The sequence below is a fragment of the Pristiophorus japonicus genome, chromosome 9 (assembly GCF_044704955.1).
Source record: "Pristiophorus japonicus isolate sPriJap1 chromosome 9, sPriJap1.hap1, whole genome shotgun sequence".
Lineage (NCBI taxonomy): Eukaryota > Metazoa > Chordata > Chondrichthyes > Pristiophoridae > Pristiophorus > Pristiophorus japonicus.
Window position 1 is genome coordinate 126,713,903 of NC_091985.1, and position 23,049 is coordinate 126,736,951.

General features: G+C 43.9%; 1 protein-coding gene across 4 annotated transcripts in view; it reads right to left on the minus strand.

The window, feature by feature from the left end:
• macrod2 (mono-ADP ribosylhydrolase 2) overlaps nucleotides 1-23,049 on the minus strand; it is a 1,460,169-nt gene that overhangs the window by 336,272 nt on the left and 1,100,848 nt on the right. The gene's annotated exons all lie outside the window — the stretch shown is intronic.

Genomic DNA, 23,049 nt, shown 5'->3' on the forward strand with positions numbered 1-23,049 from the left:
CCATTTTTTATCGTTTGCAAACTTGGGCCCATAATGTCATGGGTAAAAGTTACATTTCAAAGAGAATTTTAAAAGTGCAGAGAAACATTTAAATTGGGCTGCATATATTTACACCACAAATCCTGGCCAGAATGGAGATGATTGAGTAATTCCCCCCCATCAATCACGCCTGGAGTGACTGGGATTGATTTTACACGCCTAATTTGCATTATGTAACTATCTTCCACTCGCGACATTTTGCTGGAGAAGTAATCCCGCTGTACTCAGTTGTTGTTGCTACAGTTTCAGTCATGGAGAGACTGCTGAGTAAATAGACTGTTTGCTGCAGTAAATAGACTATTTTTGCTGTAGTTTATGAGTAAATGAAAATGACAAATTAAGATATGAATCTTGCCACTTTTATTTTAATGATAACTGATACAAATTCTAACTTCAGTTTCTGCTAGGTGACTTTACATAGGATATATGGCACAGAAATAGGCCATTTGGCACAACCAGTCCATGCTGGCATTAATGCTCCACTCAAGCCTCCTTCAATCCTTCCTCATCAAACTCTATCAGCATAACCCTCTGTTCCTTTCTCCCTCATGCTGATCTTGCCTCCCCTCAAGTGCATCGAGACTATCTGCCTCAACTACTTCCGGTGGTAGCGAGTTCCACATTCTCACGACTCTCTGGGTACAGCCGTTTCTTCTGAATTCCCTATTTGATCTCTTGGTGACTATCTTATATTGATGGCCTCTAGTTTTGCTCTTCCCCACAAGTGGAAACACTCTCTCTGCGCCTACTCTATCAAAACAATGCATAATGTTAAAGACTTCTATTAGGTCACCCCTCAGCCTTCTCTTTTCAAGCGAAAAGAGTCGCAACCTGTTCATCCTTTCCTGATATGTATAACCTCTCATTTCTGTAAATCTTTTTTGCAGCCTCTCCAGTGCCTCGATATCCTTTTTATAATATGGCGACCAGAACAGTACCACAATACTCCAAGTGTGCTCCAAGTTTAGCATAACTTCTCTACTTTTCAATTTTATCCCTCTAGAAACAATTCTTCGTGCTTGGTTTGCTTTGTTATGGCCCAATTAACTTGTGTCGCTACTTTCAGTGATTTGTGTATTTATATACCGAGATCTTTTTGCTCTTCTACTCCACTAAGGTTCTTATTTTCCAAGTAATATGTGACCTCCTTATTTTTCTTACCAAAATGTAATACTTTACACTTATTTGTGTTGAAATTTGTTTGCCAATTATATGCCCATTTTGCAAGTTTACGAATGTCTTTTTGAAATTTCTTGTAGTCCTCCTAAATATTGCTATCCTCCCAATTTGGTGTCATCCGCAAATTTAGAAATTGTATTTTTGATTCCAAAGTCTAAATCCGTAATCTCTGCTTTCTGTCTTGCAGTCAGCTAGCTATCCATTCTGCTACTTGTCCCCTGACCTTATTTGTTAGTCTATTATGTGGTACCTTACCGAAGGCCTTTTGGAAATCTATATAAATTATATCTGCTGCATTACCCTTGTTTACTCTCTCTGTTACCTCTTCAAAGAATTCAATGAGGTTGGTGAAGCAAGACTTTCCCTTTTGAAATCCATGCTCTATACATTATTGTATTTTCGGTTTCGAGATGTTTTTCTATTCTCTCCATTATAAGGATTCCATGATCTTTCCTACCACCGATGTTAAGCGGACTGGTCTATAGTTCCCACCATAGAATGTCTTCAGCTGTACCAGCAGAAATTTGGCCAGTCAGGATTCACCTGCAATAACAGTTATTTTGCAATTCTTAAGGGGTTTGATGACCACTTAACTATCAACAAAATGGGCAAGAATATTAATCCTTCTCCAAATATCCAGAAATAAATTAACCATAGCACTGAAATTGCACAGGATAATTAAGTGACAACACTGTTTGCCTGATTTTGAAAGACAATTTTATTATCACAGGTGCTAGGCCCAAAGTACTTACTCTCGTGTGTAATCAATATCTGAGTTTAGAAATCAGAAACAAAGATTACATCTATGAACTATATGTACCAAGTACTTGTTAAAGTTGCATTTGAAACCGTGGGGAAAAACTGCAACATGTTCAAACTGTGGGCAGATGTCCTGTGATCGGATATCATGTAATTGGATGTCATGTGATCCGATGTGCCGTGACTGCTACATGATCCAATGTCACATGATCAGACCTCTAGGCATACATCAAACCAGAGTTGGCAACCTTAATTCACAGCCTCCCTGTAACAGCAAAGTATAGATCATAAATTTAGCATATCATGGGGGGGCAGAAGTGGGTTGGCGAGGGGGAGGGAGGGGGACAGAGGAGCAGATCACTGATACATCCAACCGCACATGTTTATTTCATGAATGAAGACAGGTTTCTGTGAGTATGAGACTAAAGCAGGACTTCAAACAAGCTACTATCCCTCGACGCTCCTCATATAGAAAGTGAATTTTGATCTCACAAGCCCAGATAATAAATGGAGGACACTGTTACACTAGTTACAGCGACAGTAAGAGATGCAAGCCTTTTGCAATTTCTAAAGATTTCAAACACTTGACAAAAACAGAAGATGGCATCACAAATCATCCCACATTTATTAGATGTGACAGTAATTACAAATCCAACTGAGAATAGTGTGTCTCAAACAAGGATAGCAACATGAGATGGTCCAGCATGTAGCTGCGTTCTTCATCCCTGGCCAGTGTTGATCATCTCAACTAGGAAACAAAAAGTAACTCAATGTTCAGCTGACTTTCCATTCAGCTGTCTCTGCTGCTTCCCCTTCCCCACCAAGCTAAATCTCACCAAGGTTACCCTGTCCCTGAACACGTGCCTTTATTTACTTTCTCTCCCATCTCCTCCCTCGCCCTCTTTGAGCGCATCTTGTTCAATGATCCCATTCAGCAAACCCTGTCCTCTTGTGCAATACCGCCACCACCCCCCTCCCTCCCTTCATCCCACCGTTGGTTTCAGCCATCCAGGTCCTATACTTTGGAATTCCCTCCCTAAACCTCTGCCTCTCCACCTCCCTTGCCTCATTAGGACCCACCTCTTTGATTAAACTTTGGTCACCCCTCTCAATATCTCCTTTTTTGGGCTTGGCATCCAGTTTTGTCTGATTTGCTTCTGTCAAGTGTCAAGGGAAGTATGTCAGCTGTGGCTCAGTTTGTAGCACTTTCGCCTCGGAGTCAGAAGGTTGTGGGTTCCACTCAAGAGACTTGAGAACAAAAATCGAGGCTGACACTCCAGCGCAGTACTGAGAGAGTGCTGAACAGTTGGAAGTGCCGTCTTTCGCATGAGACGTTAAACCGAGGCCTCGTCTGCTCTCAGGTGGACGTAAAAGATCCCATGACACTATTTCGAAGAAGAGCAGGGAACTTATCCCCGGTGTCCTGCCCAATATTTATCCCTCAATCAACATCACTAAAATAACAGATTATCTGGTCATTATCACATTGCTGTTTGTGGGAAATTGCTGTGTGCAAATTGGCTGCCGTGTTTCCCACATTACAACAGTGACTTCACTCCAAAAGTACTCCATTGGCTGTAAAGCGCTTTGAAACATCCGGTGATCGTGAAAGGCACTTTATAAAATGCAAGGTTTCTTTCTTACATGAAAGGCAGTCTATAAATGCAATAGTTGTTGGGGATGGAGGAGCACGAGATAATGCAAGACTTTTAAGATCTGGTAATATCACAAAACTGTTCATTTTTTTTAAACGAAAGGATTTAAAAAAAAATACTTTTAGGTTTAGTTTCCGTAAATTAAAGCATTTCTGGCACCTATGTTTCTTTAATGAATACAGCAAAATGTTAAATTCTTGAATGGAAACTTGCCTTCGTTTATGCAAATTAAACTAAAAACATTCTGCAAAAATATTATCTACATGGTTAAATACTGTTAGAGTTTAGCTTGTGTAAATAAAAGCATTTCCTTCATGAAATGTTACACAAGGCTTTTTCAGCAGAGTTATTGCAGGAAGAAAAATTATTACTTAGAAATACTGAACGAGCCGCAAAGTTCCTTGTGCAACGCTGCAAAAATGCATTGCGCTTACTGTTTTGGGTCTCAATTGCATACCTATTGAGACTAACCTTACTGTCATTCACTTGGATTCCCTTTTGGATTAAGGGCCAATTCACATGCTCTTTCTACACAGAGCTACTGAAAGCTATCGGGTGTTACTTTATTCAGCTACTGCTTGACTGAAGTTACCTCAATCAAGAGCTTGCTGTGTGCAAATTGGCTGCAGTGTTTCCCACATTACAACAAAAGTATTTCATTGGTTGAATAGCGCTTTGGGACACCCTGAGGTCGGAAAAGGCACGATAGAAATGCAAGTCTTTCTTTCTTTTCACAGCAGTCTATTCCCGATCCTGCTCCATCCCTGCTGCATGGGATGAACTTTACACTTTGGTAATGTTATCAGAATCTGATAAATATTGTGTAGCCAGTGATTTCAGTCCCACACTACACGATTGACTCGTAATGCCTCCCCGGTTGTAAACAATTGCTGTAAAGCTCAGCACCATCAACATCGGGCTAGATTTTCGGGTCATTTTCGCACGTTTTGACCCTCCGCGGCGAAAAATGTGGCGCTTAGCTGTTTTTCGCCCAGTCGCGATCCTCGCGTCGGATTTTGTGGCGGCGCATAGAAGCACCGCCGGGGAGAGCTGCATCGGGTGCACAACGGCTCTCCTTGTGACACCGGCAGAAGTTTCGACTCACACCCGACCCGTACGCCCCGAAGCGCGCCCCGCGATGACCGCCGGGGAAAACACAGTCCTGCCGGCGATGGTGAGGTGGATAAACTGCAAAAAAGGTAAGTTCCAGTTTTTATTTTTTATATTTTTGCGGTGATTTGTGAGGTAAGGGTGTTGGCAATGTTTTTTGAATGTTTTTTTGAATTTTCTTTTTTTTCCCCCCCCTCCCAAAGCCTCTCTCGGAGCGCGCCCGGCCCGACACTAAAGTCAGCGAGGTTCCCGTTTTTGCGCTGCAAAAGTAGTTCAACGTCTCCCTTTGCTCTGGCACAGAGCCCAAATGACGAAAGTTAAGCAATTAATCGCTAACTTCCTGTCCTGAAGGTGCTGATTCTTGCTGAGTTATGTATGCCAGCAGTCCTCCAGGATCTTGCCCAAGTGGCCATTCTTCATGTATGACACGAGAAAGTAAATCTCAGCGGGATATTCCTTACCATCACATTACTGTTTGTGGCAGCTGGCTGTGCACAAATTGGAGGCCGCATTTTCTACATTACAATAGTGACTACACTTCAAAGGTACTTCATTGGCCGTGAAGCACCATTAGGACATCCTGAGATCATGAAAGACACTATAGAAATGCAATTTCTTCCTTTGTTATGAAAGGAATTGCAGCTAAACTACTCTGATCTGACATTCAAAGCTAGTAGAATGTTGAGCTACATCACCAAGACAACAGTATACAAGTCAGGGGAGGTAATGCTTGACCTGTACCATCATAGGCAGTCCCTCGAAACGAGGATGACTTGCTGCCACGCCAAAAAGGGTGTTTCAATGAAGGACCTAATATTCTGGATCCCAAACTACATCCTGAAGGGTGGAAGATGCCTGTGCGAGGATTTTTTTAACGTGTGGTGGCCATTGCACATCAGCCACCACACGGGCTTGACAGAGTTAGGCCTTTATCCAGTGGTGCACGTGTTGCTCCCTGCAGTGGTATGTTGCCGCACGCTGCTACCTCTAATGGCCCCGTCCTGCTGATGGTCTTGCAGGCTGGGACCGCGCCGATTTCCGGGCTGGGCTGCCACACACTGCTCCCTCTAATGGCCCCGGCCCACGGTACAGCACTCTGGTCAGACCATGCCTTGAACAATAAGAACATAAGAACATAAGAAATAGGAGCAGGAGTAGGCCATACTGCCCCTCAAGCCTGCTCCGCCATTTAACACGATCATGGCTGATCCGATCATGGACTCATGTCCACTTCCCTGCCCGCTCCCCATAATTCCTTATTCCCTTATCGTTTAAGAAACTGTCTATTTCTGTCTTAAATTTATTCAATGTCCCAGTTTCCACAGCTCTCTGAGGCAGCGAATTCCACAGATTTACAACCCTCAGAGAAGAAATTTCTCCTCATCTCTGTTTTAAATGGGCAGCCCCTTATTCTAAGATCATGCCCTCTAGTTCTAGTCCCCTCTATCAGTGGGAATATCCTCTCTACATCCATCTTGTCAAACACCCTCATAATCTTACACGTTTCAATAAGATCACCTCTCATTCTTCTGAATTCCAATGAGTAGAGGCCCAACCTACTCAACCTTCCCTCATAAGTCAACCTCCTCATCTCCGGAATCAACCTAGTGAACCTTCTCTGAACTGCCTCCAAAGCCTTTCGTAAATATGGAAACCAAAACTGCACACACAGTATTCCAGGTGTGGCCTCACCAATACACTGTACAACTGTAGCAAGACTTCCCTGCTTTTATACTCCATCCCCTTTGCAATAAAGGCCAAGATACCATTGGCCTTCCTGATCATTTGCTGTACCTGCATACTATCCTTTTGTGTTTCATGCACAAGTAACCCCCAGGTCCCGCTGTACTGCAGCACTTTGCAATCTTTCTCCATTTAAATAATAACTTGCTCTTTGATTTTTTTTTCTGTCAAAGTGCATGACCTCACACTTTCCAACATTATACTCCATCTGACAATTTTTGCATCCAAAATCAATTCACTGGAAATGCATCCAGTTCTGTTCACCAACAAACAAGAAAGATATTCACGCACTGGAGGCAGTGCAGAGAAGAACCAGATTCCCAATGTTGCCAAACAAAATTTGCACTGAGCTGTGTAAAGAAACATTAGAACAGGGGTCAAAGAGATAGATTTTAAAGAGCATCTTAAAGAGAGAGGTAGAGAGGCGGAGAGGTTAGGCAGGGAGTTCCACAGCTTAGTGCACAAAGAAGGTATCAGAGAGATGATCTTAAAACATAGAAACATAGAAAATAGGTGCAGGAGTAGGCCATTCGGCCCTTCGAGCCGGCACCGTCATTCAATATGATCATGGCTGATCATTCAACCTCAGTACCCCACCCCAGCCTTCTCTCCATACCCCCTGATCCCTTTAGCCATAAGGGCCACATCTAACTCCCTTTTGAGTATGTCCAACCAACTGGGCTCAACAACTTTGTGGTAGAGAATTCCACAGGTTCACAACTCTCTGGGTGAAAAAGTTTCTCCTCATCACGGTCCTATATGGCTTACCCCTTACCCTTCGACTGTGTCCCCTGGTTCTGGACTTCCCCAAAGTTATCAATATAATATTGAAAACATTAACCCAGTCTATTATTTTAAATAAAACTATGGAAGTAGATCTAAGGAACATGGGCTAAAGGTAGGAAAAGGTAATTTTAGAACTGATGTCAAGAAATTCTTTTTGACATACAGAGTGATCAAAGTTTGGAATACACTTCCAGATAGAGTAGTGAAGTTAAGAACCCTGGAACCCTGGAAGAACCAACTGGATGTTTCAATTTGAGGATAATGTGATCTCTCTGGATGGATGAATGAAGGAGGGCCGAATGGCTTTCGTCATCTGTGATTATCTTGCGATCAGCCCATTCTTGTACTCCCCCTGGAGGTTTGCTGAGGGCAGCATTGGTGCGGGTGACTCCATATTCTCAGGCACAACATCTGCATGTCCCATGGGAACCAGCGAGAGAACAACTCGGAAGAAAAAAGGTGTGTGTGCCTTCTAAGAGGATAACATACTCTCAAAATCAATTCACTGGAAATTAGCAGTACACAGAAAGACCTACATTGGCTCCCTACATTCTCATCTCTCGATGGCCTCACCCCTCCCTATGTCTATAACCTCCTCCAACTCTACAACCCTCCAAGATCTCTGCGCTCCTCCAGTTCTGGGCTCTTGTGCATCACCGATTTTAATTGCTCCTCCATTGGCTGACGTGCCCTAAGCTCTGGAATTCCCTCCCTAAACCTCTCTGCCTCTACCTCTCGCTTCTCCCTGAAGATGCTCCTTAATACTTATCTCATTGACCAAGCATTTGGTCATGTGCCCTAATATCTACTTATGTGGCTTGGTGTCAAATTTTGTTTGATAATCACTGCTGTGAAGTGCCTTGGGACATTTTACTATGTTAAAGTCTCTATTAGAAAGCATGTTGTTTTTGATTTAACAGCACAGATGTAGATGGTTGCGATTAAACCAAAATCTTATTTAAAAATAAGCAAGAAGCTGGTTTTGTAGGCTATACTTAGTGTGTTTTATTTGTACTAATTATGGTATACCAAGCATATGTGTGTTAATTATTTGTTTTTGAGGTTATTCAAGAGCACTGCGGCAGTGTTTACTAAGCAATCACTCAATGTTGTTATCCAGAATTCACAAATTCAGGAGGTATTTTCCCTTTTCCCCATCCCACAAATTATCTCCAGATCAAATTAGTCAAACACGGATTTCTCTGGAAACTCTCAGAGAGACTTCAGTTATGAGCTAAATGCCAGGTAGTCAATTTAAATAAGAAAGAAATGAAACCCCAGGCTAGTTGGGTGTACAAAACGGGTGACATCGGCGTGGTCTAAATGTCAATTTGAGACAGAAGGGGTGACTTCAACCTTCTTGGCAGCAGAGCTGAAACAGCAGCATTTTAAATTGCAAAAGGTTAGCACTCTGATGAAGTTCCAGCAAGCAGCCGAAGACACCAGAGAGAGAGCATGTTCTTGTGTGGCTTGCTTTCAGCATCAAAGACCAGTGTCATGGTTTGCTGATATATTACCTGAGGTGCTGCAGCAGGTGCATAGCCAAAGGAAACAGCATTCTCAATCTGGCAGCTGGCATCTTTATCCCTTTTTGCAAACAGGAATGTACGCATCGGAGAGCAAAAGAAACTTGATCCACTCGACACTACAATACCGCATTCCACTTTTATTAACAGCTCCTTTACACAAAGCCTCACAAAAGATGCAATTATCACAACAAATCACAGCTTAATTAGTCACCATGTTAAAAAAAATGCTTACAGTATTTCCATGCATAGTGGTGTACAGTTTCTGTAATGTTCTCCTTTCAAACATCTCAATAAACCATTAATGAAGTGTCATTGGTTACATTTAGGAGTCATCCTGATTTTTAAATGTCATCTTTGTTAAGCTAGTTAAGCCAAAAAACAATATTTAAAGTGCCAGGGTCAATAATTAAGATTAGAACAAATAACACAAATGAATGGAGAATTGCAGGAACTGTTCAGGGAAAAATAAATGATTGCTAGGCTGTAAGAACTATTGCTGAAGCAGGTACAACATTCAATGGAGGAATGCTGCTTTATTTTCAAGAACTTTGAGCGGGGAGGGGGGTTAGGGGTGGTCTTTGACACAACAATGTGAAGGCACATATCAACTATTGCTAGTATAACAATAGGCTTCCTCTAGTTTGTGCTGGGCGCAATTCAACAGAGATAGGTCAAACCAGCGCAATAGATCAGGGGGATTTTACATTGGGTGTAAATCGAGTTTTTGTGACTTTTTGTGCTGGTTTAAAAAATATCACGTTGGAAGCTGGCCCCGCCCACAAAACTGGCCACGCCCGCAAATCAAATGAATTAGCATGGCAAGTTTCTGCCTGTTTGAGAATGCTCTTCAAATTAAGCTTATTTTTTTAGGCGCAAAATTTTTCAATCTGAAAAAAATATTTAATTTACTAAGGAACTGACTAGCGTACACAAACGAAACTAGTAAATGGTTCTGTATAGTTTCTTTAAGTCATTATCAGTGATTTTCAATCAGGTTACTCACAGATGGTGAGCTAGACACACTGATTAAAAATGTTTATTTGTGATAAACCCATTTTCAGCTATATTAATAAAGGTTACCACTCTTAAATATACCAAGGAATATTTTTAAATGCAAGGGGAAAAAAATAAACGATTACATTCTATTACGCTGCCCGATTCCACTGATTCATGGAAAATTTTATGTTTGTGATTATGCAAATATGCTTGAGCAGAAATATGAACCATAAAATCAATTTGGAAAACCAGTGCAATTTGTGCCCGGATTGCTGATTGTGCCCAATGTAGAAATTCTATCCCAGGATATTAAAGGGGAGAGATTGCTGTGAACATTGTGAGCTGTTTTTTAATGGGTTGAGTGGCTTTCAAAGGTGCTACTCCAAAGTAAAAGTAGCTTACTTCCCTAAGACCTGTGACCAACAAGACCTGTTTCTCCACTCTACATAAATTGAGCTTACGCAAAGCTCTGTTGCTCATATCCTAACATGCACCAAGTCCTGTTACCCATCACCCCAGTGTTTGCTGACCTACACTGGCTCCTGGTCTGGCAGGGCATCAATTTTAAAATTCACATCCTTGTTTCCAAATCCCTCCATGGCCTCACCCCTCCCTTTCTCTAACTTCCTGCAGCGATACAACCTTTCGAGATCTCTGCGCTCCTCCAATTCTGTCCACTTGCGCATCCCCTAATTTTAATCGCTCCACCATTGGAGGCCATGCCTTCATCTGCCTGGGCTCTGAGCTCTGAAATTTGCTCCCTAAACCTCTCCATCTCTCTCTCCTCCTTTCAGGCGCTCCTTAAAACCTACCTCTTTGACCAAGCTTCTTGTTATCTGTCCTAATATCTCCTTACATAGCTCGGTGTCAAATTTTGTTTGATAACGCTCGTGTGAAGCGCCCTTGGGAGGTTTTATTATGTTACAGATATGGCAGACACCTGGTTTAGCCATTCACCGCCAGATCTGGCTGGACCTCATAAGGCATTATCGGGTCCTGCTCTTGTCTGCCAAAATTGCTCACTATTCCAGAATCATTCTGGAATGCAAAGATAAACCCCAGCTTCTATTCACCACTGCTAACCATCTTCTTAAAACCCTCTCCCCAGTCTCCATCTTCACCTCTGACGATAAGTGTGAGGAGCTCATGGACTTCTTTGTCTCTAACATTGAGACAAACAGTTCAGCCGCTTCTGCCTCTTCCCTTCCTTCCCCTAGCCCACCACCAAGGATACCCCCTGCACTAGGATATCCGCTGCACTAACCCCGACCTCACATCTTTCTCCAGTTTCTCTACGATCTCCGCTCATGACCTCTCCAAGCTCATCTTGTCCATAAGACCCACTTCCTGCTCCCTTGAACCTATTTCGACCCAACTGCTGACCACCCAACTTCCTTTTCTGGCTCCCATGTTAGCAGACATTATTAACGGTTCTCTCTCCTCAGGTACTGTCCCCCTCTCCCTCACATCTGCTGTCATCACCCCTCTCCTCAAAAAAAACAACGCTTGACCCGTCCGTCTTTGCAAACTACCGCCCCATCTCCAACCTCCCTTTCCTCTCCAAAGTCCTTGAATATGTTGTCGCCTCTCAAATCCGTGCCCATCTTTCCTGCAACTCCATGTTTGAATCCCTCCAATCCGGTTTCCGCGCCTGCCACAGTACCAAAACGGCTCTCATCAAAGTCACAAGTGACATCCTTTGTGACTGTGACAAAGGCAAACTATCCCTCCTTGTCCATCTTGATTTGTCTGCAGCCTTTGACACAGTTGACCATCTTTCTCCAACGCCTCTCCACGATCATCCAGCTGGGTGGGACTGCATTCGCCTGGTTCCATTCTTATCTATCTAATCGTAGCCAGAAAATCACCTGCAACAGCTTCTCTTCCTGCCCCTGCATCGTTACCTCTGGTGTCCCCCAAGGATCTATCCTTGGCCCCCTCCTATTTTTCATCTTCATGTTGCCCCTTGGCACCATCATCCAAGAACACAGTATCAGTTTCCACATGTACGCTGATGACACCCAGCTCTACTTCAACCACTTCTCTCGACCCTTCCACGATCTCTAAATTGTCAGACTGAATGTCTGACATCCAGTTCTGGATGAGCAGAAATTTTCTCCAATTAAATATTGTGAAGTCCGAAGCCATTATTTTCAGTCCCTGCCTCAAACTCCGTTCCCTAGACACTGACTCCATCCCTCTCCCCAACATCTGTCTGAGACTGAACCTTGTTGGTGTTATATTTGACCCTAAAATGAACTTTTGACCACATATCCGCCATGTAACGAAGACCGCTTATTTCCAACTCCGTACATTTCCTACATTACAACAATGACTACACATAAAAATGTACTTCATTAGCTGTAAAGCACTTTGAGACGTCCGGTGGTCGTGAAAGGTGCTATATAAATCCAAGTCTTTCTTCTTTCTTTCCGTAACATCGCCCGTCTCCATCCTTGCCTCAGCTCATCCGCTGCTGAAATTCTCATCCATGCCTTTGCTACCGCTAGACTTGACTATTCCCATCATCCTCATCATCATAGGCAGTCACTCGGATTCGAGGAAGACTTGCTTCCATTCTTAAAATGAGTCCTTAGGTGGCTGAACAGTCCAATACGAGAGCCACAGTCCCTGTCACAGGTGGGACAGATAGTCATTGAGGGAAGGGGTGGGTGAGACTGATTTGCCGCACGTTCTTTCCGCTGCCTGTGCTTGATTTCTGCATGCACTCGGTGATGAGACTCGAGGTGCTCAGCGCCCTCCCGGATTCCAATGCACTCCTGGCTGGCCTCCCATATTCTACCCTACATAAACTAGAGCTGCCTATGTCCTAACTCGCACCAAGTCCCACTCACCCATCACCCCTGTGCTCACTGACCTACACTGGCTCCCGGTTAAGCAATGCCTCAATTTCAAAATTCTCATCCTTGTTTTCAAATCCCTCTATGGCCTCGTATCTGTGCTCCTCTAATTCTGCCCTCTTAAGCATCCCTGATTATAATCGCTTATCATTGGTGGCCGTGCCTTCACTTGCCTCCGCCCTAAGCTCTGGAACTCCCTGCCTAAACTTCTCCGCCTCTCTACCTCTCTTTCCTCCTTTAAGACTCTCCTTAAAACCTACCTCTTTGACCAAGCTTTTGGTCACCTGGCCTAATTTCTGCTTATGTGGCTCAGTGTCAAATTCTTTGTCTAATAATACTCCTGTGAAGTGCCTTGGGACGTTTTACTATGTTAAAGGCGCTATATAAATACAGGTTGTTGTTGTTGTTGTTAAAGACTCTGTATAAATGCAAATTTTTGTTGGCGTTTACTGGGTCATCCCCAGTGATCTAAACAAATCCGTAAGTTTACAGTATGGGTGACAACTACTGCGTGGAATGGGATTTTCAGGCAATAGGAAAGCAGCTCTGCTTGCAACCTAGTTATAATTGAACAGCTACATTATAAATCTGCTGAGAAAAAGTTAAATGTGTCAGAATTAAGCTGTTGAGGGCCACAGTGCACTATTTGAAATTGCAGAGGCAGCCAAGACACACACATCCGAAAGTGCAAGGCGATAATTGCCGACCGTTATGTTCCAGCAGCAAATACAAAGAACTTTCTAGCAATTAGGCACAGGATGTTCCATAATTTTAATCTGCAATCAACAATGTGTAATGTGGCACTTTAAATAAACCAGCTTTTCATTTTTTTTGACATTGTTAATTACAATGAAAATTACTGCAAATCAAAGCACCACAGTAAGCACCAGACATTACAAAAGCATTTTTACTCAAAATGGTATTCATTTAATCCTAATTACAGTAAAAACTCATTAATTCAAATTGCACTTAACTGGAAATTCAAATTATCAAAAAAACCTTTGCAATCATGATGAATACTGTTCCTATTTTATTTGGGCACTTAAACACATTACAGGGAATGGAACTATGCAAAACAGTTCCATCAACAAAATATCTATGTCTCCCTGTCATCTATTCCATCAACATGGGTGCCATTTATACTCGCTCACTTTGGTCCACAGAATCAGACCACGATGAGCCCCAACATCAGCAGCACCAACAACAACACCAACCTTCTCAGTAATCACCAGATGGTGCACAGGACATAGGGCATCAGCACCCGAGCACATTGTTGCCCGGGATGCCAGCGATGGCCTCATCATGGTCAGATTTAGTTAACTTTATGCTGTACACCCATATGGCTGCCACATGATGCCCCAAGTTGGCACCATCCCAACACCATAAAGCATCCCTGCAATGAATGACCAAGCCATTTCTTTCACACACATCAACATTGCGGGGTTATTGTTACGTCTCACCATTCACTGTGTTGAAAATAAAGATTTTTATGTTTGACATCACATTAACAGAAATTTTACATAAACATTGGATAAAACATCCAAGAGTATTGTTAGTTGGTATGATTGCACTAGGATGAGGGTGAGTGTGAGGGGTGGCTAATGAGATAGGAATGTGATAATGTAGATAGAGAGGAATGGATGGGTGAAGGTGCAAGGTATATTGGTGTAAGGATGCACAGGAGTAGCGTAGGGAAGGCTGAGTGTTGGGGATCTGATGAAGGGCATAGTAGGATGCCGTTGAGGGTGATATTTTACAAACTTTTCCTGATCTCATGAGAAAATTGAAACGTTTACGGCACTACACCCAGGTCCTCCTGACTACATCCTTGCTGTTCACCTCCTCTGCAATCTGCAACCAGGTTGTCTTGGTCTCCTGGAGAGCTCTCTTTCAGCCATCGGAAGAGAAGAGGACCTGCCTGCGTGCTCTGACTCCCTCCATAAGCATATGGAGGGAGTCATTGGAGAGCCTGGGTGCAGCCCTCTGCCTCTGGGCAGTCATTGACAGTGTTTGCAGCACTACAATGCTGCAGTGCACTGACAGCACTATGTTATATTAAACTTCAAATGTAATGTGACCATGGTCCCTTTCAAGATCCCGGCTGAAAACGAGTCATGAATGACGTCACCTGACCCGCTCCATCTCAATGGGCTGGGTAATGCGCTGGGCGAGTTTAATTGGACCTATTAAGATAAATTAATTTTCAACAGCGGGATGGAGCCAGCAGTGGGGTCGCAACCCGCCACAGACACCGTCCAGGTAGGCAAAGTTCCGGCCGATGATTCCACCTCCAAATTCCCTTTCCTCACCAAAGTACTTGAACTTGTTAATTTCCACCTCTGTGCCCATTTGTCCTACAAACTCCCATTTGAACTCCTTAAATCTCTCTTCTGTTCTTCCAGCCGCACTTAATCGGTCTTAACCAAAGCCACAAGCAATATTATCTGACAGTGACTGGGGGGGGAGGTGGGGCCAGAACACCTCCTTGTCCTTGCTACAGCTTTTGACATGGTCGACTACATCATTCTACTGCAAGGGCTCTCCTCCATTGTTTAATTCATCTCACCTTCAGCTGGGTCTACTCTCACTACCTGATCGTAGCCAAAGCATCTCGAGCAATAGTTTCTCTTTCCATTCCTACACCAGTGTCTCAGGAGTCCTCAAAAATTCGGCCTTGACTTGCTCTGCTTCCTCATCTACGCGCTGTCCCTCGACAACATCACATATAGACACAGGATCAGCTTGAACAAGTACGCTGATCACACCAGCTCAACCACTCTGCCACCTCCATTGCTTCTATGCTAAGATTGTCCAATAAACATTCTTGGATGAGTGTTGACCTCCTCCGCTCAAACATCGAGAAGGTCGAAGCCATTATCTTCGGCTCTGCCACAAACGCTACACCCTCACCACTGACTCCATCCTCTCTCGCTGTTTGAGGCTGAAGCAGACTGTTCGCAACTTCAAATTTCTGTTCGACCCTGAAATGAGTTTCTGACCCCCATAACCTCTCCATCACAAAGGCTGTCGGCTTCCACCTCAATAACATCACTGGTTTTCACTCCTATCCCAGCTCGCAAATCTCAGATATGCTTTCATCACTTCTAAACTAAATGGCGTAGAAATCTGACGCCAATGAAGCGTAAAACAGGTGCCGAAGCGTCCAATATGGCAGGCAGTGTGCGCATGTTAATTCTGCGTCGGAATTGTGTTATATCATTAAAGGCTCCTGCACAGGCATCCAGGGCGTGCGCTTGAAACAGGTGAATTTAAAGGCACTACGTAAATAAAAGGTACTTTTATTTTTGCTACAGAATTCACTTAACTAATTGCTTGGCCAATGCCCTTGAATCATAGAGTCATCGAGGCTGAAATTTGATAACGCCGCGTTTGGCGGCGGTAACCGAGGCGAGACGGGACTTCCTGCGCCCGGCGCAGAAGTCCCGCCCCGGCCGCAACATTGGGGGTACTGCCCCCGCGAGGAAGTGGAGCGCAATGTCGGGCGCTCCACTTCCTCTCGGGGGCGGGACCGGGGCGCTAAGCCTGGGAATTTTACAGTGCTGCATAGCATTGGCGGCAGCACAGGGTCCTCCCCTTCCGTTAAAGGGGAGGGCACGCTGCGAGCTCGGCAATGGGGTGAGGGGCCACCACTTCTCCACTGGGATGCGGGATGCCAGGGTCGTGGCAGCAGCCCGGCACAGAAGCGGAATGCGGGGCTGCAACACGGCGGCACAGACCCCACAAAATCATCAATGCAAGGCCACTGAAACAAAATGGCGCCACGCACCACCCCTTTCATTTTCACCCCGCGAGCAGTTTGCAGCCCGGTTCACAACCCACAAGGCTGGCGCGAACATCGCCCATGACGGCCTCACGGGGCACTACCAAATTTCCGCTCCGGGGCGAAAAATGGATAGCTGCGCACGGCGATGATCGCAGCGGCCCAGGGCGCTAACAGGAGATGCAAACGATGCAAATTTCTCCCCCATAGAATTTTACATCACAAAAAGAGGCCATTCGGCTAATCGTGCCTGTGTTGTCTCTTTGAAAGAGCTATCCAATTAATCCCTGCTCTTTCCCCATAGCCCTTCAAATGCTTCCTTTTCAATTACATATCCAATTCCCTTTTGATAGTTACTATTCAATCTGCATCCACCACCCTTTCAGGCAGTGCCTTCCAGATCATAACAACTCGCTGCTTAAAAAAAAAATTCTCATCACCCCTCTGGTTCTGTTGTCAATTATCATAAGTCTGCGCACTGTGGGAAACCATTAAAAGATAAGACTGCTTCATATCAGAAGCACCAGCATCTACATATTGAAAATGAAACTTTACTTTACAGTGGTGGTGTGGTAATAAAATAATGAAAGAACCATTTCTTGGCCCAAATGTAACTACGAGGCAATTCCCTAAACATCTCCGCCACTCTGTCTCTCTCCTTTAAGACACTCCTTAAAACCTACCTTTGTCCAAGCTTTTGGTCATCTGTCCTAATATTTCCTTAGGTGGCTCTGTGACAAATTTTTGTCTGTTAATCGTTCCTGTGAAGCACCTTGGGACATTTTAACATAACATAAGTTACTACGTTAAAGGCGCTATATAAATACGTTGTTGTTGAAATCAAATATAGCTCATCTACAGTAAGAACTTGTAACTCACTAACTCTGTGAACTGAAACTATTGCAGGTTTCCACATAAGAAACTTAAGACCACGTGATCAAAGAGGTTTGAAAGGGCATACATTAACCTGTGAAAAAGTAAATTAAGGACGGAACTGGTAATCAGTGAAAGTTTAACTCGGCACAATTTCCAAATCGTCCATATAAAACAAGATGCCAATAGGCGAATCAAATGAATGAATCAAACACAGATGAGTCTTGAAAGACCAAAATAGCTATATTCTAAACTCCAACAGAAATTGGTTTTAAATATTGAAAGCATTCCAGAATATGAAAGACCTCATGACATATATCTAACCAGCTTTGTAGAACATCAGAGCACGCACTTCTTTACTTGGCAGTTTAAGCTCTATTAATAAGCAACAACAACAACGTATTTATATAGTGTCTTTAACATAGTAAAACGTCCCAAGACGCTTAACACGAGTAATTATCAAACAAAATTTGGGGACCGAGCCACATAAGGAGATATTAGGACCCAATTCCAGACCTTAGGGCCTAGGCAGCTGAAGACACAGCCACCAATGGTGGAGCGATTAAAATCGGGCATGTGCAACAGGCCAGAATTAGAGGACGCAGAGATCTTGGAGGGTTGTAGGGCTGCAGGAGTTTACAGACTTTAGGGAGGGGCAAGGCCATGGAGGGATTTGAAAACAGGGATTAGAATTTTAAAATTGAGGCCAATGCACATCAGGCATCTTATGGGAAGTAATGAATGTATCTAAATGTTTCCACCTTTCAATAGCCAGGCCAGCAATTGAAATGCTTCCGGGTTCAGATGTAATAGTTGACTCTTCAAACAGGAGAGACATCTCCTGTGGGCCAATCGGTACCTGCCTTTGCTCATTGCCAAGTCGCAGGTGCACCATAATATGCAATGCCAATAAAGGGTCTTAACGAGGATAACATTCATTCTTTCTCTTTGTTCATCTGTCCTGAGTCCAGGTCCCTTGCAGGTGGATTGTCCATCTAGCCAGGGACGCATCTATCACCAATGTCAGTGGTTTACATCAAGAGGGGCTCTCTCAGGAAGTTAGTGCAGTGTTATAGGGTTCAATTTTCGCCAACCCGTTTTTTCAGCGCACTTACCTTAAATGCGCTGACTTTGCCCGCTGGAAACGGCACCGAAAAAAAGGGGCTCCATCCTGCTCGCTCTGCCGACTCTCCGGTGTCCCTGCGTGGCGTAGCTTGTGAAGTGGGGGGCAGAGCAACAGGCCAGCGCAGAAAGCACTGCCGGCAGCTGCGCACATGCACAGTGAAGTCTGCCGCATGCTCCTGCCCTCCCAGCGTGTCCTGCGGGCTGTGAGCAGGACCCGATGCTCGCAGCCCCTATCCCCGGCCGAAGGGACGACCCGATCTTCGCCGCACCCTATCCCCAGCCGAGTGGTCTCCTGCACCGGCCGGTCGGTCCGCTGACTTCTCGGGCCGAGGTAGGACTTCAGTTTTATTTTCTATTTATTGATGGTTGTGCTTGAGAGTTTTGATTGGGCTGGGGGGCCGGGGGGGTGCGAGGAAGAGTTTTTGGGCGGTGGGGGGGAGTAAGTGTTTTGATGGAGGGGGGGATCTTTAAAAAAAAATTTGATTCTAGTATAAAGGTAGGACTGCTATTTTCTATTTTTTATTGTTTGATTGCTTATTACTTTTTGTGCTTTGTTTAGTGCTTTGTAAGTCTTGGTGCTTTAAATGTACTAACCTGCGCCGAATTCTTAACTGCCCGCAATATTTTTCAGAGCTGGCCACATACCTGACCGAAGTCGATTTGGAGTAAGTTTTAGTGGGCCAAAGTGGCATAAATGGCCAAAACTGGCATAAGTGTCTGGGAACGCTCCCTTTTGAAAAAAAAACTGAACTAAAAAAAATCGTACCTAACTGACTCACTCTGGAGCAAATTTTGGGGGGGAAAATGGTATTTTTTAAACTTACGCCAGAAAAAACAACTTACTCCAAAAAAAATTGATGCAAGTCATGGCCAAAGTTGGGCCCATAAGATCTATTGCCAAGGCCTGGTTGATCCTAATCAATTGAGGCAGAGATGTCTTGTGAGGAGACTACTGGTTGAGCATGTTAAGCTGAAAAAAACTCAAACCAGACAGGCAAGGTAACTACAAAGGTGTCTGCTGTCATCTGGCCAAGAATCCATAAACAGATTTTCACTTAAATCCATCAGCAGTGCACACAAGATTCTTGAGTATATTTGACCCGTCTGGAGATAGAGAGACTATCTGCGAGATAGCACAAAATAACAATGCTACGAACAGTAGATTTGGAATGGGTTGCATTTAAGATTTATCATAACTGACTGCAAATCACAGCTCCTGAATTGTATTGAGTATCTGTTTCGTGGCTGATAGAGCAGATTCCAGATGAGAGGCTTTGACAAGCTAATCATCCAGGCGGAGGTAAAAATGGAGATTCGGTATCCTGCAATGCTTTGTGACTATAGACTGACAACTTTGTGAAACTCTGGATGTTGAAGAGGACATGCGGCAATATCTTGCACTAACAGTTTTGACCTTGGAATTTAATGGTGAAGCTGAGGAGTTTTCAAATGACACTCCGATATGGAAGTGGCCGCTTTTAGGTATAAGGCTGCTAGCTAATTCGCTGCCTGAATAACGTGAGTAATCTTGAAGATTGCAATGAGAAGTTGTTTAAAAACCCAAGACTGGGTAATGTGTAATGAGAGGGACTAATTAGCAATCTTGTTTTGCGAGGCCCCTTGGGGAAGAGTGACCATAATATGGTAGAATCCTTTATTAAGATGGAAAGTGACAAAGTTAATTCGGAAGCTAGGCTCCTGAACTTAAGGAAAGGTAACTTCGACGGTATGAAGAGTGAATTGGCTAGAATAGACTGGCAAAGGATACTTAAAAGGTTGACGGTGGATAAGCAATGGCAAACATTTAAAGATCACATGGATGAACTTCAGCAATTGTACATCCCCGTCTGGAGTAAAAATAAAACGGGAAACCATGGCTAACAAGGGAAATTAAGGATAGTGTTAAAGCCAAGGAAGAGGCATATAAATTGGCCAGAAAAAGCAACAAACCTGAGGACTGGGAGAAATTTAGAATTCAACAGAGGAGGGCTAAGGGTTTAATTAAGAGGGGGAAAATAGAGTATGAGAGGAAGCTTGCAGGGAACATAAAAACTGACTGCAAAAGCTTCAAAAATATGTGAAGAGAAAAAGATTAGTGAAGACAAACATAGGTCCCTTGCAGTCGGATTCAGGTGACTTTATAATGGGGAACAAAGAAATGGCAGACCAATTGAACAAATACTTCGGTTCTGTCTTCACGAAGGAAGACACAAATAACCTTCCGAATGTACGAGGGGACAGTGGGTCTAGTGAGAAGGAGGAACTAAAGGATATTCTTATTCGGCGGGAAATTGTGTTTGGGAATTTGATGGGATTGAAGGCTGATAAATCCCGGGGCCTGATAGTCTGCATCCCAGAGTATTTAAGGAAGTGGCCCTAGAAATCATGGATGCATTGGTGATCATTTTCCAACAGTCTATCGACTCTGGATCAGTTCCTATAGACTGGAGGGTAGCTAATGTAACACCACTTTTTAAAAAAGGAAGGCAAGAAAGCGGGTAATTATAGACCGGTTAGCCTGACATCAGTAGTGGGGAAAATGTTGGAATCAATTATTAAAGATGAAATAGCAGCGCATTTGGAAAGCAATGACAGGATCGGACCAAGTCAGCATGGATTTATGAAAGGGAAATCATGCTTGACGAATCTTCTGGAATTTTTTGAGGATGTAACGAGCAGTGTGGACAAGGGAGAACCAGTGGATGTGGTGTATTTGGACTTTCAAAAGGCTTTTGTCAAGGTCCCTCAGAAGAGATTGGTGTGCAAAATCAAAGCGCATGGTACTGGGGGTAATGTACTGACTCAGAGAGTTGTTAACCTGTGAAATTCCCTGCCGCAGAGAGTTGTTGATGCCAGTTCATTGGATATATTCAAGAGGGAGTTGGATATGGCCCTTATGGCTAAGGGGATCAAGGGGTATGGAGAAAAAGCAGGAAATGGGTACTGAGGGAATGATCAGCCATGATCTTATTGAATGGCGGTGCAGGCTCGAAGGGCCGAATGGCCTACTCCTGCACCTATTTTCTATGTTTCTATGTTTAGTGTTGGGCTGAGTCACACTTCTTCTGAGAAGGTACAAACTATGTCTACAAGAAGCCGATTCTCTCACTCTTGAAACCTTTTAATGACAGCAGACAGTACCACTATCATGGTCGCATGCTGTAAGTTATCTGTTGAGGTTTCTGGCGAAACTGTGGCAGATTGTACTTGTAACCCAGAGGGGCAGCCTTCGTTAACCATACATTTGCAGCGTGATTTACTCCATTTGCTGCTAGCTTCTGTTGGTAGTTCCCCATGTTAACCTCAGGGGAATGGGACATGACCCACTGCCATGACACTGGGGAAGGACCAGACTCACAAGGAGAAGCGTAATGAGAGCCTTATGGATCCTGCCCTGGCTGCTGAGGCACGAGGGTCAAAAGTCCTGCGCTGAGCCGCAAGAGGGCTGTTGCTGTACCTGCTTTTTAAAAGTTTCTGCCAATTTCTCAACGTGACTGGGAAAAAAAATTACTGTCAAAGGTAGTTTCAGTAGCTGCTGCTGTTTCTCCCATGGGAGTTATGTATTCTGTATGCTGTACTCTGCAGAGCAAAATACCAATAGTCACCATTTAGCCTCAGAGTAAAGGCATGTACAGTACTATCAACTGCTATTATTGCCAGCCATGGCTCAGTGGGCAGCACACTCGCCTCTGAGTCAGAAGGTTGTGGGTTCAAACCCCCCTCCAGAGACTTTAGCACAAAAACCTAGGCTGACACTCCCAGTGCCAAGACTAAAGGAGGGGCCGTCTTTCGGATGAGATGCAAACCAGGTGGAGTTCTTCCTGGTGTCTTGGGCCAACATTCATCTCTCAATCAACATCACTAAAAAACAGACTCTCTCGCCATTATCACATTGCTGTTTGTGGGACCTTGCACGTTTCCTACATGACAACAGTGATGGTACTTCATTGGCTGTAAAGCACTTTGGGACATCCTGCGTCATGAAAGGTGCTATATAAATGCAAGACTTTCTTTTTATTATAGCCTGGTCGCTTGCATTTAGCCTTCAATGACAGGAGAAGATGGACTGTTTGGCGAACTGGTGAGTAAATCCTTCCTAGAGGACCTAGGAGCATGATACTCTGCCCTGATTAGACCATTGCAAGTAAATTCTTTGTTCAAGCACATCTATATGTGCGGAATCGTAGTCAGGTGGTTTGGATTTAATATCCTACATGGTAGATTTGCTAGGCGTATTGTAAAAGGGTACCTCTAATTCCTGCGGTGCACTCGACACTAGATGTAGTGTAGCACCTGATCCCAATAACTTCGAGATGCCAGCCCAAGCCCTGTGCTTGCCATTTCTGGAGTTTACAAGAATGAGAGGTGATCTCATTGAAATATATAAAAATTCTTATAGGGCTTGACAAGGTAGATGCTGTGAAGCTGTTTGCCCTGGCTGGAGAGTCTAGAACTAGGGATCAGAGTCTCAGAAATAAGGGGTCGGCCATTTAAGAGTGAGCTGAAGAGAAATTTCTTCACTCAGAGGGTTACGAATCTTTGGAATTCTCGACCCCAGAGGGCTGTGGATGCTCTGTCATGGAGTGTATTCAAGACAGAGATAGATAGATTTT